The sequence below is a fragment of the Pseudophryne corroboree genome, chromosome 1, assembly GCF_028390025.1.
Source record: "Pseudophryne corroboree isolate aPseCor3 chromosome 1, aPseCor3.hap2, whole genome shotgun sequence".
In the NCBI taxonomy this organism is placed as follows: domain Eukaryota; kingdom Metazoa; phylum Chordata; class Amphibia; order Anura; family Myobatrachidae; genus Pseudophryne; species Pseudophryne corroboree.
The window spans coordinates 1,214,725,924-1,214,745,407 of NC_086444.1; positions in this window are offsets into that span (position 1 = coordinate 1,214,725,924).

The window sequence follows — 19,484 nt, forward strand, 5'->3', positions numbered from 1 at the left end:
CCTTGATTATAATAAACCCCTGATGAAGTCTGTAAGACGAAACGCGTTGGGTTGAGACAGCGATTTTGTCATTCCTTCAAGGAGGATGAATTATCATGTTGATATGTGACTGAAATGAATTGTTACCAACATATATATTTGTATGAAACATCATTTATTGTCATTTTGGATACATTGCGATACAGCCTTTTTTTATTGTATTTTATAAAATAAATTACTTTTTGACATACCAAAGAATATCATTAGCTCCCTGGGGAAACCTTTCCTTTATTGTTCATAACCAGTGTACCCTGTCTAACAGGGGGTACTTCCCCTAAGGTGTAGCTTTATACATTATTAGCGCGAGAAAGGTCTTATATTTCTTCTATAATATATATATATATATATATTTTTTTTATTTTTTTTTGTACTTTGTGCTCGGCACTCACTCTTGTCAAGTAGTATATGCTGCGGTGCCCTCCTGGAGGCAGGTACCTCTGGACACTGGTCGGTAAAGAAGGCGGCACTCAGGCAGACGTTTGTTGCAGTTAAAACTGTGGTCAGTTTATTCCGACATGTTTCGGGGTAATCACCCCGTCCTCAGGGTCATCATGATGACCCTGAGGACGGGGTGATTACCCCGAAACATGTCGGAATAAACTGACCACAGTTTTAACTGCAACAAACGTCTGCCTGAGTGCCACCTTCTTTACCTAACTATATATATATATATATATATATATATATATATTAGTGATGTGAACCGGAAATGTTTCGGATTTTGTGTTTTGGTTTTGGATTCGGTTCCGCGGCCATGTTTTGGATGCGGACGCGTTTTGGCAAAACCTCAATGAAAATTTTTTTGTCGGGTTCGGGTGTGTTTTGGATTCGGGTGTTTTTTTACAAAAAACCCTCAAAAACAGCTTAAATCATATAATTTGGGGTCATTTTGATCCCATAGTATTATTAAACTCAATAACCATAATTTCCACTCATTTCCAGTCTATTCTGAACACCTCACACCTCACAATATTATTTTTAGTCCTAAAATTTGCACCGAGGTCGCTGGATGACTAAGCTAAGCGACCCAAGTGGCCGACACAAACATCTGGCCCATCTAGGAGTGGCACTGCAGTGTCAGACAGGATGGCACTTCAAAAAAATAGTTCCCAAACAGCACATGATGCAAAGAAAAAAAGAGGCACAATGAGGTAGCCGTGTGACTAAGCTAAGCGACCCAAGTGGCCGACACAAACACCTGGCCCATCTAGAAGTGGCACTGCAGTGTCAGACAGGATGGCACTTCAAAAAAATAGTCCCCAAACAGCACATGATGCAAAGAAAAAAAGAGGCACAATGAGGTAGCTGTGTGAGTAAGCTAAGCGACCCAAGTGGCCGACACAAACACCTGGCCCATCTAGGAGTAGCACTGCAGTGTTAGAAAAGGATGGCACTTCCAAAAATAGTCCCCAAACAGCACATGATGCAAAGAAAAAGAAAAGAAAAAAGAGGTGCAAGATGGAATTGTCCTTGGGCCCTCCCACCCACCCTTATGTTGTATTAACAGGACATGCACACTTTATCAAACCCATCATTTCAGCAACAGGGTCTGCCACACGACTGTGACTGAAATGACTGGTTGGTTTGGGCCACCACCAAAAAAGGAGCAATCAATCTCTCCTTGCACAAACTGTCTCTACAGAGGCAAGATGTCCACCTCCTCCTCTTCCTCTGATTCCTCACTCCTTTCACTGTGTACATCAGATTATTAATTCGTCCCCACTGGAATCCACCATCTCAGGTCCCTGTGTACTTTCAGGAGGCAATTGCTGGTGAATGTCTCCAGGGAGGAATTGATTATAATTCATTTTGATGAACATCATTTTCTCCACATTTTCTGGAAGTAACCTTGTACGCCGATTGCTGACAAGGTGAGCTGCTGCACTAAAAACTCTTTCAGAGTACACACTGGAGGGGGGGCAACTTAGGTAAAATAAAGCCAGTTTGTGCAAGGGCCTCCAAATTGCCTCTTTTTCCTGCCAGTATACGTACGGACTGTCTGACGTGCCTACTTGGATGCGGTCACTCATATAATCCTCCACCATTCTTTCAATGGTGACAGAATCTTATGTAGTGACAGTAGACGACATGTCAGTAATCGTTGGCAGGTCCTTCAGTCCGGACCAAATGTCAGTACTCACTCCAGACTTCCCTGCATCACCGCCAGCGGGTGGGCTCGGAATTCTTAGCCTTTTCCTGGCATCCCCAGTTGAAGGAAAATGTGAAGGAGGAGCTGTTGATGGGTCACGTTCCGCTTGACTTGACAATTTTCTCACCAGCAGGTCTTTGAACCTCTGCAGACTTGTGTCGGCCGGAAAGAGAGATACAACGTAGGTTTTAAATCTAGGATCGAGCACGGTGGCCAAAATGTAGTGCTCTGATTTCAACAGATTGACCACCCGTGAATCCTTGTTAAGCGAATTAAGGGCTCCATCCACAAGTCCCACATGCCTAGTAGAATCGCTCTGTTTTAGCTCCTCCTTCAATGTCTCCAGCTTCTTCTGCAAAAGCCTGATGAGGGGAATGACCTGACTCAGGCTGGCAGTGTCTGAACTGACTTCTCGTGTGGCAAGTTCAAAGGGTTGCAGATCCTTGCACAACGTTGAAATCATTCTCCACTGTGCTTGAGTCATGTGCATTCCCCCTCCTTTGCCTATATCGTTGACAGATGTATAGGCTTGAATGGCCTTTTGCTGCTCCTCCATCCTCTGAAGCATATAGAGGGTTGAATTCCTCCTCGTTACCACCTCTTGGTTCAGATGATGGCAGGGCAGGTTCAGGACTGTTTGCTGGTGCTCCAGTCTTCGGCACGCGGTGGCTGAATGCCGAAAGTGGCCCGCAATTCTTCGGGCCACCAACAGCATCGCTTGCATGCCCCTGTCGTTTTTTAAGTAATTCTGCACCACCAAATTTAATATATGTGCAAAACATGGGACGTGCTGGAATTTGCCCACATGTAATGCACGCACAATATTGGTGGCACTGTCTGATGACACAAATCCCCAGGAGAGTCCAATTGGGGTAAGCCATTCTGCGATTATGTTCCTCAGTTTCCGTAAGAGGTTGTCAGCTGTGTGCCTCTTTGGAAAGCGGTGATACAAAGCGTAGCCTGCCTAGGAACGAGTTGGCGTTTGTGAGATGCTGCTACTGGTGCCGTCGCTGCTGTTCTTGCTGCGGGAGGAAATACATCTACAGAGTGGGCTGTCACAGTCATATAGTCCTGAGTCTGCCCTGCTCCACTTGTCCACATGTCCGTGGTTAAGTGGACATTGGGTACAACTGCATTTTTTAGGACACTGGTGACTTTTTTTCTGACGTCTGTGTACATTTTCGGCACCGCCTGCCTAGAGAAATGGAACCTAGATGTTATTTGGTACCGGGAACACAGTACCTCAATCAATTCTCTAGTTCCCTGTGAATTAACGGTGGATACCGGAAACACGTTTCTCACCACCCAGGCTGCCAAGGCCTGAGTTATCCGCTTTGCAGCAGGATGACTGCTGTGATATTTCATCTTCCTCGCAAAGAACTGTTGGACAGTCAATTGCTTACTGGAAGTAGTACAAGTGGTCTTCCGACTTCCCATCTGGGATGACAATCTACTCCCAGCAACAACAACAGCAGCGCCAGTAGCAGTAGGCGTTACACTCAAGGATGCATCGGAGGAATCCCAGGCAGGAGAGGACTCGTCAGACTTGACAGTGACATGGCCTGCAGGATTATTGGCTTTCCTGTGTAAGGAGGAAATTGACACTGAGGGAGTTGTTGGTGTGGTTTGCAGGAGCTTGGTTACAAGAGGAAGGGATTTAGTGGTCAGTGGACTGCTTCCGCTGTCACCCAAAGTTTTTGAACTTGTCACTGACTTCTGATGAATGCGCTCCAGGTGACGTATAAGGGAGGATGTTCCTAGGTGGTTAACATCCTTACCCCTACTTATTACAGCTTGACAAAGGCAACACACGGCTTTACACCTGTTGTCCGCATTTGTGTTGAAATAATTCCACACCGAAGAGCTGATTTTTTTTTGTATTTTGACCAGGCATGTCAATGGCCATATTCGTCCCATGGACAACAGGTGTCTCCCCGGGTGCCTGACTTAAACAAACCGACTCACCATCAGAATCCTCCTTGTCAATTTCCTCCTCAGCGCCAGCAACACCTATATCCTCATCCTGGTGTACTTCAACAGTGACATCTTCAATTTGACTATCAGGAACTGGACTGCGGGTGCTCCTTCCAGCACTTGCAGGGGGTGTGCAAATGGTGGAAGGCGCCACCTCTACCCGTCCAGTGTTAAGAAGGTCAGGCATCGCAACCGACACAATTGTACACTCCTTGGAGATTTGTGATTTAGAAGAACGCACAGTTCTTTGCTGTGCTTTTGCCACCTTAACTCTTTTAAGTTTTCTAGCAGGAGGATGAGTGCTTCCATCCTCATGTGAAGCTGAACCACTAGCCATGAACATAGGCCAGGCCCTCAGCCGTTCCTTGCCACTCCGTGTTGTAAATGGCACATTGGCAAGTTTACGCTTCTCCTCAGACGATTTTGATTTAGATTTTTGGGTCATTTTACTGAGCTTTATTTTTTTGGATTTTACATGCTCTCTACTATGACATTGGGCATCGGCATTGGCAGAAGACGTTGATGGCATTTCATCGTCTCGGCCATGACTGGTGGCAGCAGCTTCAGCACGAGGTGGAAGTGGATCTTGATCTTTCCCTATTTTACCCTTCACATTTTTGTTCTCCATTTTTTAATGTGTGGAATTATATGCCAGTAATATATCAATAGCAATGGCCTACTACTATATATATACTGCGCACAACTGAAATGAACCACAGGTATGGGTGGATAGTATACTTGACGACACAGAGGTAGGTAGAGTAGTGGCCTACTGTACCGTACTGCTATATATTATATACTGGTGGTCAACAAACTGTGCAAAACTTAAATGCACCACAGGTATGGATGGATAGTATACTTGACGACACAGAGGAAGGTAGAGCAGTGGCCTACTGTACCGTACTGCTATATATTATATACTGGTGGTCAGCAAACTGTGTAAAACTTTAATGTACCACAGGTATGGATGGATAGTATACTTGACGACACAGAGGTAGGTAGAGCAGTGGCCTACTGTACCGTACTGCTATATATTGTATACTGGTGGTCAGCAAACTGTGCAAAACTGAAATGCACCACAGGTATGGATGGATAATATACTTGACGACACAGAGCTAGGTAGAGCAGTGGCCTACTGTACCGTACTGCTATATATTATATACTGGTGGTCAGCAAACTGTTCAAAACTGAAATGCATGAGTTGCGCTCACGCGACGTGATGACGCGCGTCACGTGGACGCTTTTAAATATCATGTGACCATTGAGTGACACACATGTTGACCAATAGGACTGCCTTTCTGCCGATCATGTGACGAGATGTGTCACATGATCGGCACTATCTTATTTTCTTTTTATGTTTAAATGAGGTATCTATACTCGTTTTTTAAGTTTAATATAATTTATGATTAGATATCTAATGTGCACTTTGGACTGATTGTCCTTTGTATGATTTTGGATGGTTTGTCTCTATGCATTAGTAATTACCCAAACAGGTGACTCTAATGAACTTATTAGTATGGGTATAAATAGAGCACCCTATGCTTATGGTTTCTATGCTCCTGAGGAAGCTGGATTATACCAGTGAAACGCGTTGAGCTTTTTCTCATTTTGGACTTGAATTTATATGCTCCATCTGGACTCCGTTCTCCCAACCGGCCCGCAAAAGCCGTGTCCTCCTTGGCACAATTTGGACTTCTCTCCCATCACTGGATTTCTTCATTTAACTGGCTTCACCCCTACAGCTATACAAAGGACTTGTCCCAAGGCTGATGCTCACCAACAAGGGGACCTGGTAAATATCTACCAAGTACAGTGAATGCACAGAGGGAGGCTGTCCTAGCCTTTAGGAATGGACAACTTCAATATTGGAGAATGTGAAATTCAATAATATTGTCCAGATAAGCTATATCCAAGCTTTTATTGCCACCTAGTGGCAAGAGGAATTCCTTCTTTTTTAGAATTGTCATATGTGATATGTTATTAAACTGTTACCTTTTTACATAGAACAAACCATCCGTACTATTATTACTATTTAATATTATTGTTATTATTAGTAGTATTATTATTATATATATATATTTTTTTATTGATAATATATCAATCTAACCTCATTCAGCCAGCGCTGGTACCCATTTTCTTTTCTAATGGGTGGATAGTATACTTGACGACACAGAGGAAGGTAGAGCAGTGGCCTACTGTACCGTACTGCTATATATTATATATTGGTGGTCAGCAAACTGTGCAAAACTTTAATGTACCACAGGTATGGATGGATAGTATACTTGACGACACAGAGGTAGGTAGAGCAGTGGCCTACTGTACCGTACTGCTATATATTTTATACTGGTGGTCAGCAAACTGTGCAAAACTGAAATGCACCACAGGTATGGATGGATAATATACTTGACGACACAGAGCTAGGTAGAGCAGTGGCCTACTGTACCGTACTGCTATATATTATATACTGGTGGTCAGCAAACTGTTCAAAACTGAAATGCACCACAGGTATGGATGGATAGTATACTTGATGACACAGAGGTAGGTAGAGCAGTGGCCTACTGTACCGTACTGCTATATATTATATACTGGTGGTCAGCAAACTGTTCAAAACTGAAATGCACCACAGGTATGGATGGATAGTATACTTGATGACACAGAGGTAGGTAGAGCAGTGGCCTACTGTACCGTACTGCTATATATTATATACTGGTGGTCAGCAAACTGTGCAAAACTGAAATGCACCACAGGTATGGATGGGATAGTATACTTGACGAAACAGAGGTAGAGCAGTGGACTACTGTACCGTACTGCTATATATATAGTTATACTGGTGGTCAGCAAAATTCTTCACTGTCCTCCTTCTATATACTACAATGCAGCACAGATATGGAGCATTTTTCAGGCAGAGAATGTATAATACTGGTGGTCACTGGTCAGCAAAACTCTGCACTGTCCTCCTACTATATAATTCTGCTGGTCCCCAGTCCCCACAATAAAGCAATTAGCACACTGAGCACAGATATTTGCAGCACACTGAGCATTGATATGGAGCATTTTTAAGGCAGAGAACATAGATATTTGCACTTGCAGCACACTGAGCACAGATATTTGCAGCACACTGAGCACAGATATTCGCAGCACACTGAGCACAGATATTTGCAGCCTACTGAACATAGAAACTGAGAGGATGCCAGCCACGTCCTCTCACGATCATCTCCAATGCATGAGTGAAAAATGGCGGCGACGCGCGGCTCCTTATATAGAATACAAATCTTGCGAGAATCCGACCGCAGGATGATGATGTTCGGGCGTGCTCGGGTTAACCAAGCAAGGCGGGAGGATCCGAGTCTGCTCGGAACTGTGTAAAAAAAGGTGAAGTTTGGGGGGGTTCGGATCCCGACGAACCGAACCCGCTCATCACTAATAGATATATATATATATATATATTCATTAAAAGAGAATAAAGGCATATTCACCTGGGCCCTCTCACAGGCAATACTTCAGAGTTGTATTACACATATCACTACTTTAATACATAGGGGTATATTTACTAAGATTCGTATTTTCCCGTTTGAGGTCAAAGTTCAATCACGAATGACATTGAAAGTGTAAATATGCAACTTTTTGAATTTATTACGACTAATTTACTAAGCTGCCGTATTCTGTATTTTCGGTTTTACCGATGTCGATGTCATTCGTTTTTTTAGGCAGTGTTTTACGTGAGTGACTTGTAAAACACTGCCGACTTTAATATAATGAATCTCGGCCGGATCTGAGAGATCTGTGCTGGGCTTCATTGTGCACCTTTATTAAAAAAAAAAACAGTGTTAAAATAAAAAAAAAATTGCGTGGGGTTCCCCGTCCTAAGCAAAACCAGCCTCGGGCTCTTTGAGCCGATCCTGGTTGCAAAAATATGGGGAAAAAAATGATAGAGGTTCCCCATATTTAAACAACCAGCACCGGGCTCTGCGCCTGGTCCTGGTTCCAAAAATACGGGGGACAAAAAGCGTCCCCGTATTTTTGGAACCAGGACCAGGCGCAGAGCCCGGTGCTGGTTGTTTAAATATGGGGGAACCTCTATCATTTTTTTCCCCATATTTTTGCAACCAGGACCGGCTCAAAGAGCCCGAGGCTGGTTTTGCTTAGGAGGGGGGACCCCACGCAATTTTTTTCCAAAAAATTAACACTTTCCCATCCCCTTCCCACTGATAAACATGCACGGATCTCATGGATCCCTGCATGCCTATCCAAACACGGGATAAAAAAGCAGGTCTGTTTTTTTTTAGCACTTTTTTACGAAATTGTATTTCTGCACGGCAGTGTTTGGCTATTGTCGGCAGTGTTTGTGATTTGCACTTTTTAGTAAATTCCCGATTTCTACCAAATTGCAGGCGTATTTGACCGATGGTGTATTTATTCGTGATTTTTTCCAAGGACTTCCAAAATATTACGAATGCCCTCATCACTGCCGAGATTTTTGCTTAGTAAATTACCGAAATGACACTTTGAAGAAAAAACGGCATCTCGGTTAAAATCGGGACCTAAGTAAATATACCCCATAGAGTCAACATTTTGGATCACATATGTAACTTCTTCAAGACATTCCACCAGGAGGTATGACAGAGACATACTGAGTGGTGTCCTTGATCTCCCTTTATACCTAACATGATTAAGTCCCATCTCCTCCCCTCTCAACAGTGCTGGGAGTACTAGTGCCTGTTTATATAAAAAAAACCTGTTTGCATGCTAGTGTAGAGCGGTGACGTGTGGTAGGGTGGGCATATAAACTATTATTAATGCATAATAAGGTGATAAAGTGAATAGAAAACTATCCTGAAGTAACTGGAATGCAACCAGGAATCCATTAATAAATGGACATTACACTGTAAATAAGAATTAGAAATATGCATTAGAAACCTATGGGAGATGCAAAGCATCAAATGGTAGATACATTACAATATAAAATGTAACAAGCATAATATATATATATATTTATATATATATATATATATATACAGTATATTTACTAAAAATCGATATACATTTAAAGGACCACAATGGAAAAAAAGTATGTAAATCCATAAATCAGAAATAATGAATATATAGAGACATCAATGGACCAAAAAAAAAATACAAAAATCCAGCTGTTGTTACTAAGGCCAGGATATATTAACAGGACCGACAGGCTTCCCATATTGTTTTTTTTTATGTTTAGGTGATTATATTCATTCATGCCTTTTTGGGCCTTGGTCTCCAATCCATATGTCCATCTGTCCTCTTTTATTAAACAGTAAAAGTCCTCCACCTCCTTTCACCACCTCTTCTCAGTGGGGGCACCCAGTCAATAATCATATATTTAGGGTAGTTTGTTAATGGCCAACCTGCAAACAGCGTGACGCCACTGGTCTATTAGTGACACCTTTCCCATATGCCAATTTTATATCAGACCTATGTTGATTCATTCTCATCCTAAAGGTCCTTGTGATCCTGCCCACATACATTAGTCTGCACTGTCATAACAAGAAGTAGATTACATTATTCAATAGGCATGTTAGGTGATGCTGATTCTCTTTCCATTCTGCGGATGTGGAAAAGACACATAATCAGCACCTTGCAGGTTGTACATCCCAGACAGTGAAAACATCCTTTGCTGGTGGTCTGCAAATTATCTCTGCTGGATGGTGTAGTTCTCATGTTGGTTCTATATAGAATATCTTTTACATTTCGGGACACGTCACACACTTCGCAATGGCAGGGCTATCCTAATTTTTCCCATATCCACATCAGAGGCACCAATCAGCTAATGTTTCTATCCAAAACTACTCTGTCCAAACGTTTACATCACATCTCACGCCCTGGATCATAATATCAGGTTTCTGCAACCCTTTGGGTGTCTTTATATCATACTGGGACAATTTTCTTGCCCTTATGAGGCAACAGTCTGACAACTTTCTAATGTATCATCTTAAGTGTAATCTTTGCCTTCTCTCCTCCAGTTGCACCCCAATAAGGTCAGCTTCTGAGATATTTCTCAAAACTCATAGGAATTGAGATATAGGTAACTTGTTTTTTAAATCATCTGGATGACGGCTTGAATAAACAAGAAGAGTGTTCTGATAAGTATATTTACAATATAAAGTATGCTCCAACCTAATGTCTTTTTTGATAATCAGAATGTCCCAAAAATTCATACATATCATATTGATTGAGGCAGCAAAAATAATGTCAAATAATTGTTTAAAATAATGGAGCTTATCCCCATATCATGGCATAAGGTACTCATTTTCATAATTATCCTAAAAAATATTTGCATATGCATGGTCCAAGTATGAGCCCATTGCAGTCCCTGACAGCTGCATGAAAAACTCATTAGCATACATAAAATGGTTACACTCAAGAACAATCTCAAGTCGTAATGATAAACTAAATTATTATACCTGAATATGGACCTATCTGGAGTGATATGTTTAGTGCCTTAATGCCCTCTGTGTGTAATATTTTAGTGTACAAAGAACACACAACCAGAGTTGTCAGTAAACATTCATCTGGTATGGAATATACTTAATGGAATATATGAATACCCTTCAAAAAAATCACAAGCATTTTGGATATAATTACTGATCACTTTAACACAATCTTGTATGTAGAAAGCTGCGCAAATATTTGAAACACTAATCATTGGGTGGGGTGGAAATAATTGGTTACCTGGGAGGGACCACTAATGATTTGCGGACCTTAGACATAGTATACAAAACCACACACACCGGATATTCTACCATCAGTAACTTACTTAAAGTACAGTAGCATCAATCCAACCATTGGTAGAAGCTAAACTAATCAGTTATTCAACTTTACATTTTATATTTATCATAGTATTACAGAGTCATTTAATTATCTATGTTTCACCAGGTCATAGGCCGAAACACCCTGCAGTGCCACTGCACCACCCTTTTCCACCTTTCTAAAAATAATAGATTCATTTTTACATAATGAATAGAGTGCCTCCTCTCATCAAGACATCCAAAGTTTTGTAGCCGCTGATGCTGTCTTCTTAATAAATGTTCCCTGGACCTTTTCATTAGATAGGAGTTAGGTACTGAATTTAAAAAAAAAAGGAAAGAAGAGATTTTGTCATTTGACACAGACTGTAAATCTCTTTTAACTGCTGACAAAACTGATCATTGTAATGAGTCAATTTGAGAAATATCATTCTGAAATTGTAGCATTTAAAAGAAAGAAACTTGAGACAGTTGAACAAGACTATAAAAATCAATAGTTCTATTGGTGGTTATTAAGGTATAGTAGTTATGGGTGTGCACAGCTGGTATACGCTTTAGGAGATGGAAAGGGTTCCTGTTTATGATACCAACTCTTTAAACTCCACATCTGACTCAGAGAGCTTTAGAGAATAACAACATTTTTTTAAAACATTTTTATACCCAGTTTCATTGATTAACATATCTACTGGTGTACATTCTACTGCACAGTGTTGCTTAGATCAGTGGTTCTCAACCTTCGTCCTCCAGACTCCAAACAGCTCACTTTTTCCATATAATCAAGCAGTTTTACTGGTGTATTCATTACTTACTGATACATATTTAAAGATCTATAGCTGGAGATAATTATTTATCTTGTGATTCCGTGAGGAGATCTGGAAAACAAGCACCGTTTGGTGTCCTGAGGACCGAGTTTCAGAACCTATGGTTTATATAATCTATGATACACATTTTGAAAATCACAACCCACACATATTTTTATTTGGAATTACTTTGCATTGGGTCAACCTTGTTACATTTGAGGATATTAACAGAGAGACAGACAAGCTGAAACAGCTTCCACACAGAGTCCAAGTAAAGTGACAAACAGTCAGTATGATGGGCAGCAAAGCCACTGAGGCACTTAAATATTGAGAGACCATTTACGTCACACCTGAGATCATACCACTACAGATAAGAGGCATCATGAACTGGCGGTATAATTGACATCTCCCAGGCTTCCTTCCATGGTGGTTTTCACTTCAGGTAATCCCTGAGTCACAACAAAGCATCTAGCTCAGCAGTAAGTTAGAAAGAGATTGGATAATTACTTTAGCCTCCTCCTATTACAGAAGCCAAATTGATTTTATGTCATATCCTTAACTTGAAGTCCTTGAACATAGACATCAGGATTGAGAGACTCCAAATGAAGTCTCTGAGATCTGTCTATTAAAATATGTAGAAAGAAAAGTCACTTGTGTCTATGTATGCCTAGGATATATATTTGAAAGTTCTAATTTAGCAGGATCATTGAAGTATATAATTTTTTGTATTTCACAATCAATAATACAAGTTCAAAGTGTTTCTCTTATTTTAGGCATAGCTCCTTGATAATTTGCAAACATTGCTTTTATTTGTTGCTTTTCGTCAAAGCAAGGACTCTCAAAGTCAGTTTCCTTTTCTTGCTCCCCAGACTTTTGTACTGAATACTATTCAGAAAATACTATTGTAGTTTCAATAAAAAAATTGAAAAAGTCAGTTGACTCTCACAAAGCCCATGATCTCCCTGAGACTCCTATAGATAATCTGCTTCAATTAGCTTTCTACCCAAATGCAAACATTCTAGTGAGATCTTTGCTCGCTCACAGAAGTACATCTGTTATTTGGGCAGGAGAATATTGAGGATAATGGGCTCAAATTTTGAGGCCGCCAAGCTTGACATTAAAAAAAGATCTTATATTAAACATTTAGAGGACTTAGTAACAAATACCAAGAAATCTAATGGGGCAGTAAATTGTTTACTAGTTTCTTCCAATGTGAGAAAATTATTTACCATTATATAAATGCGGACGGACATCAGATCTGTCACCTTACACGAGCATCTGCATGGCTTAATGCGTGTACACAACCCCAGTGTGTGCACTTGAGAGGTGGCTGTGAGAGGTGGAGATCAGCAGCTGGGATGTGGTGGAAGCAGAAGCTGTGATGTGACAATGCAGAAGTGACGAGGGTGCGCACGTGTGCACACGGGAGCCGGGGAATGCACCGAGCACTGGAGCAAGCCGGGCACCAAGGTATCACCAGGGGGATCTGAAATTGCGGAGGAGACAGCGGGGCAGGCGGTGAACAATGACGGTGAGCAGCGGAGTAAGTACCGGGAGTGAAAGCAGTGGGGGTCTGACTGAGGCTGGAGCAGGGCTGCAGGAAAGGAGCCAACACAGGGGAAGCAGGTACCAGTGAGTAGGTGCTGCTGCAGGTGGTCGTGACTCCCCTGGACACGCAAGTATAATTTTTATTATTGTATTGACTGTTTTATTGACTGTTTTCCATTGACACATTTTTATACATTATTATGCATTGTATTACCTATTCCTTTACTGTGTTGAAAATTGTTTCTTTCCACAGCTAGGCTGTAGAATCGTATTGTATTGCATAGTCTGTATTGTTTGTATTGTATGTCATTGTTGTTCTGAAGATAATAGGGAGTTAGAGTTTTAATCAAAATGGGTGGGGCCATGATTGAGAATTTCACTTAGTGCATGTCGTGCAAGATACAGTGTATGAGCACCTAGAACAACCATCCCAGTGTGAGTACATCTGCACAAGGTGTGTGCGAATGGTTGCCCTAAAAGCCCAGGTAACTGATCTAGAGCAAACAATTATGCGACTGAGGGGTATTCACAATCTCGAGCAGAGCTTAGATAGAAAGTTTGAGGAGTTGCAGGGGGGGACACCAGTAGAAGAGGATGAAGACAATCAGGTAGCTAGCTAGGTCACGTTTAGAAGGAAGAAGAAGAGGAGGAGACAGAACATCTCCGATCTGCCAAACCCCAATAAATTTGTCCGATTGGACGAAGATTCTGGGGATGGCAGTGAGTTAGTGATGGAGCTGGAGGATACCGTTCCCTCTAGCAAATGGATGAGCGGTCCCTCCTACACAAAGGGAACAAGAGAAAGTGAGGTACCTAGTCAGATTGTGATGGTAGGGGATTCTATTATCAGGAACACAGACAGGGAAATCTGCTACCGGGACTGTGATCGCCGTACAGTCTGTTCTCTCCTGGGTTCTCAGGTATGGCACATTGCGGACCGGGTAGAAAGATTGTTGGAAGGCTCTAGAAATGACCCGGCGGTATTGGTGTATGTTGTCACCAACTACAAAGTTAGTGGTAGATAGGATGTCCTTAATAAAGTTTATAGGGACCTAGGCCAAAAACTAAAAGCAAGGACTTTTAAGGTAATATTCTCTGAAATATTTCCTTACCCACGTACTAGTCCAGGGAGGCAAAGGGAGATTAGGGATGTAAATGTGTGGCTCATAGACTGGTGTAGGTAAGAGGGGTTTGTGTTCTTGGAACACTAGGTGGACTTCTCAGTCAGGCGCCATCTTTTTTGTCGCGATGGATTGCCCCTTAATGAGGAGGGGCAGCAGTGCTGGGGGGAAGGTTCGTTAGAAGGTCTGAGAAGATTTTAAACTAGGTGCCTGGGGGGAGGGATTAGGAATAATAAGAGGGACAACTAGAGAGCGTAGAAAAGAGGGATGTATAAAGTATAATGGGGGTGGAGAGGGGGGTAAGGAGCAAAATAGTTAGCAATGTTAATTTAAGGAAAAGTCAAGTTCCTAGGGAAATTTTATCTACAACAAAATTTGCGGAATAGTGAATTACTAAGCTTAAGTGTATGATTGCTAAAGCAAGAATCCTAACAAGTAAAATGAAGGAATTAGAAACAATATTACATAATGTCCAATATGATATCATAGGCATTACAGAGACGTGATGGGACGATTCTCACGACTGGGAAGCAAACACAGAGGGGTACACCCTCTTCAGGAGAGATAGGACTAATAAAAAGGGAGGGGGTATTTGTCTTTATGTTAAACAATTCTTAAAATCATATTTTAAGGAGGTCATTTACGAGGAGACTGGAGATAACGTGGAGTCATTATTTCTCTCCCAGAGTGCAACTAAACTTATCATCGACTCACTGGTCATCTCACGACTCGACTACTGCAATGTTCTCCTCACTGGCCTCACTTGCTCCCACCTCGCACCTCTCCAATCTGTTCTCAACTCCGCAGCTAGGCTCATCTTCCTCTCCCACCGCTCCACTTCTGCCACTCCCCCTTCAACAAAATCTACACTGGCTCCCATTCCCTTACAGAATCCTCTTCAAACTCCTCACCCTCACATAGAAGGCCATCTCTAATTCCACTGCTCCCTACATCTACAACCTCCTCTCCCTTTATACATCCTCCCGCCCACTACGGTCGGCTGATGACCATCGCCTCTCCTCTGCTTTGGTCACTGCTTCCCATGCACGAGTTCAGGATTTTGCCCATGCTGCACCCCTTCAGTGGAACAGGCTCCCCCGCTCCATTAGACTCTCCCCGACTTTGCAAAGCTTCAAACGGGCACTAAAAACCCACCTATTTATCAAAGCGTAACCCTCCAATGCATAACCTAGTCTTTAGGCTGCTCCTCCATCCCCCTGCTCCACGCCTTGAACATCTCTGCTTTGCTTGCATACTGCCATCAGGCTTCCTCCTGCTTGCTTGCACCTCATGTCATCTGTCTGTCACCCCTCCCCACTAGATTGTTAGCTCTTCAGAGCAGGGCCCTCTTTCCTATTGTTGTCTAAGCCCTCTTCTCGACACATTTCAGTCAGCAACCATCTTTACCTGCTCTTTCTCCTACTGGTAAAGGCTCCTCTCTATCCATGGCCGCCAGCCCCAAGTAGTACAATGATTACTCCCTTGCTACTTACATCTAAGCTGTATTATGTTTTGAGAATTATGCTCTTTGTTACCTGTACTCCATTTTTGTTAATGAATTACTGTTATTCTAAGTCTTTTCTCCCTGTACTTTCCCTTGTATGGCGCTGCGTAACACTTGTGGCGCCCTATAAATAAAATGTAATAATAATAATAATAATTATGGGTTGAGATTTTGAGTGGGGGTAAAGATAAAATAAACTTTTAATAGGGACATGTTATAAACCTCCAGATATTAGTTTTTCTGATGAATTACAACTCTGGCAGCAAATTGAAAAAGCTGCAGGTATGGGGAAGGTCATTATTGTTGGGGACTTTAATTACCCAGACAGAAATTGGAACACCAAAACAGTAAACAAAGCTAGGGGTAAAAGGTTCTTAAACATGCTAAAAGATCATTACTTGTCCCAGGTAATCGAGGAACCAACTAGGCATAGGACTATACTAGACCTAGTACTAACTAATAATGAGGAAATCAAACACTAATGTAGGAAATAGCAATCATAATATGATCACATTCAATATCAGCTTCCAAAAACAACACTGCAAGGGTCTAACTAAGACTTTAACTATAGAAAAGCTAATTTCATATTGCTGAAATTAGCAATGAATGACGTCAATGGATAGTACATGTGTATATGTTTGTCTGTGTGTTTGTCTTATGTCTGTTTAGAATACCGGTACTAGTTCATAATTTATATAGTCTGCAGACTATTAGAAAATATTAAATATGTACACATATTTAAATAAATGAGATATATACTTTTTATGTACATTGTGTATTATCTTTTATTATTAATTTTAAGCCATTTTACAAATATATACATATAGAGATACACTCATTTCTTACAACAGATTAAATACTGTATTATTCATGCTCATTAAATAAGCTAGGGGTGCGCCAAACCCAAAAAATATAAAAATACATCTGTTCTACCAAAGTGGGGTTGCGTAGTATAGCCATATTTGGTTCATTAGCAGCAACCAGCTTATAGGGTTTTTAATTAGGAGGCGAGCAGTTCTTCTGACCTTTTGCTAAGAATGTTTATTCTCTACAGAATGACTTGAGGTCTGGGCGGATAAATGGAGAATGAGGTTCAATATAAACTGTAGCCAAATTTTTATGTTGAATCCCAAAAATTCTCAACATTAATAATTTTATTAAGAATGCAAACCCATCTAATCTACCAGGCGATCCAATGCTGGAAGATATTGGGCTCTGGACTTTTTATTGTCTTTCCCCAAACATGTTCAAAAATGTTGTTTATGAACTCATATATCATTTTTCTGGTCATAACTGCAGTGGCAAAAATCATCTTCCGACAACATTTCATGGGGTTGCCAATGTAAAACCCAGCTATGCTTACATGGCGTTATATGCTCTGGCTCATGCTCTGCATAAAATGACTCTAATTAAAATCCATTTATAGCATATGGACTAAGACAAACAGTAAGTTGTGTGAACTGTATGCAAATAATAAAGAGATGTTTTATGGCTATGCATGGGGGACAGAACAGAATATCTAGAATCAGCATTTCTTTATTGTCAAATACTGTAGGTCACATACTAAGCTACAGTAAATAAAATATTATCATTGCCTTTTATTTGGTCACAATTGTGCTGTGCAAAGTCTAATTGTACAGAGTATTCATAATGTTATTATCATATGATTTTATTTTCCTATTAAAGCAGCACTATATGAAAAACCTTCACTACTGGAGAAGAGATGATCTTTAATGAGAAAGGAGATCTGCCTTCTATGTGGTCTATGACAAACTGGGTGGTACACAAAATAAGCACTACACGTGAGTTTCTTCTAAAAACATTGGCCACCTTTGAAGATTCACTAGAAGACGGACAGAATATCCATATAGAACCAGAAGAAATAACATGGAACGAAGGAATGGTAAGATGCTATCAAATATTGTATACCACATAGTAATTCAGTTATGTTTGATACATGGTATATTTCTAAATCATTAATAAAAATATACTGTATATTGTACTAAGTTATTCTGACTGGACATGAGATGGATACCTAGCTGAGATTGGTGAGAGGAAACTGTTAGGTTTCATTCAGTGATTGGTTATAGATCCTCCTGGTGCAGCCTCTACTGATGGGTCTGACAGATAGTGCCACCACCATAGTAAGTTGACAAGGACATATTGTGCACATGTTACCACTAATTGTATCACCCTTACTGTTATCACACTAGCATCAGTACTATGGCAGTTTGGCAGATCCCCAACTCCTCATGTACCAAGGCCAGAGCAGAATATAAAACTCGCACTGAATATTGTACAGTATCTCTCTGCCTGTTGTGCCATGCAGTTATCTTTACTACAACCACCCATGGTAAGTAAAACAGCCACCGGTCCTGTAATATTTTAGTAAAATTTGTGTTGGTTCTGCAATACTACATACAGTAGTTAGTTTAGTCTCCCCATGTTTCCAGGAACCAATGACAGTTATAGCATAACCATAGCCATCTAAAAGATTCCTCAATGAATTGCTTTTGGAGCTTATATGAAATATACTAATAAAACATTTTATTTACAAAAGAGATGCAGGTTACATAGACAAACGTGTTGCAATTAAAAATAAAATGGAAAAAACTTACAGCATGTTATGTGGGCTTACTTAATAATTTTCTATACCATCTGGAGACAACGTCTTGTTGTTCTGTTCCTGCATATGTAGAGATCAGGAGATCTTCTAGGGTATGATGGAGGCTGTCCCTTTCAGTCTCAGAAACAATTGACTTGGTCCCTCTCCTCTATAGGCTGCTAGGAAATAGAAAAGATTTCTAGCTTTGATTGCCTTTGTCACTTTCTCATAGAGCCAATCAGAGCACAGTCTTTACCCCTGCACCAGTGTGTTGTAAAAGTATGTCTTCATATTTTTTTTATTAATAGAGATCAAGAGTGGTAGGTGTCATGGAATGTGATGTGGTTTAAAATATAATTTGGGATATCAGGGGATTTTGTGTCAAGTAGCACTCCAGAGGAGTATAGGTTGAGACTAGCTACGTCCAGTTTAGAGTCAGTGTAGGTGCTTCTGTCTAATAACCAGGTACCAATTTATCTAAAAATTGCCAACAGTGAATAAGAATGTGTGTGTGTTGAGCGGCCATTCCACCTTTCTCATGTGACATTATAAACTTTTACATACTATAGCTGCAGTATTTTAATTTTTTTCCATTTGCCATAAAAATTAAAACATTAGATGGATCAAACTTTGCATATCTTTGTTTGAAATATTAATTGGGAACATTTACATAAGATTAAAGATTTTTGGGAAAATTATACTCTTGATGATTGCTTCATGTCCAATTAAAGAAAGAGGGAGGAGTTTCCAGTTATCAAGCATAGCACTAATATTACTAATAGGCATAAAGTCTGCTTTATATAACTGAGAGGTCAGAAGGTATCTGCATTCCCAAGTATTTTGTTTTAGAAGTGAAATGTGGAAGTATTGTAGGACTGGGATAGATCAAAGGTAGGTGGTGATTCTCTAATAGGAAGAACCTCAGACTTACTAACTTTGACCATATAACTGGAGACTGACCAATA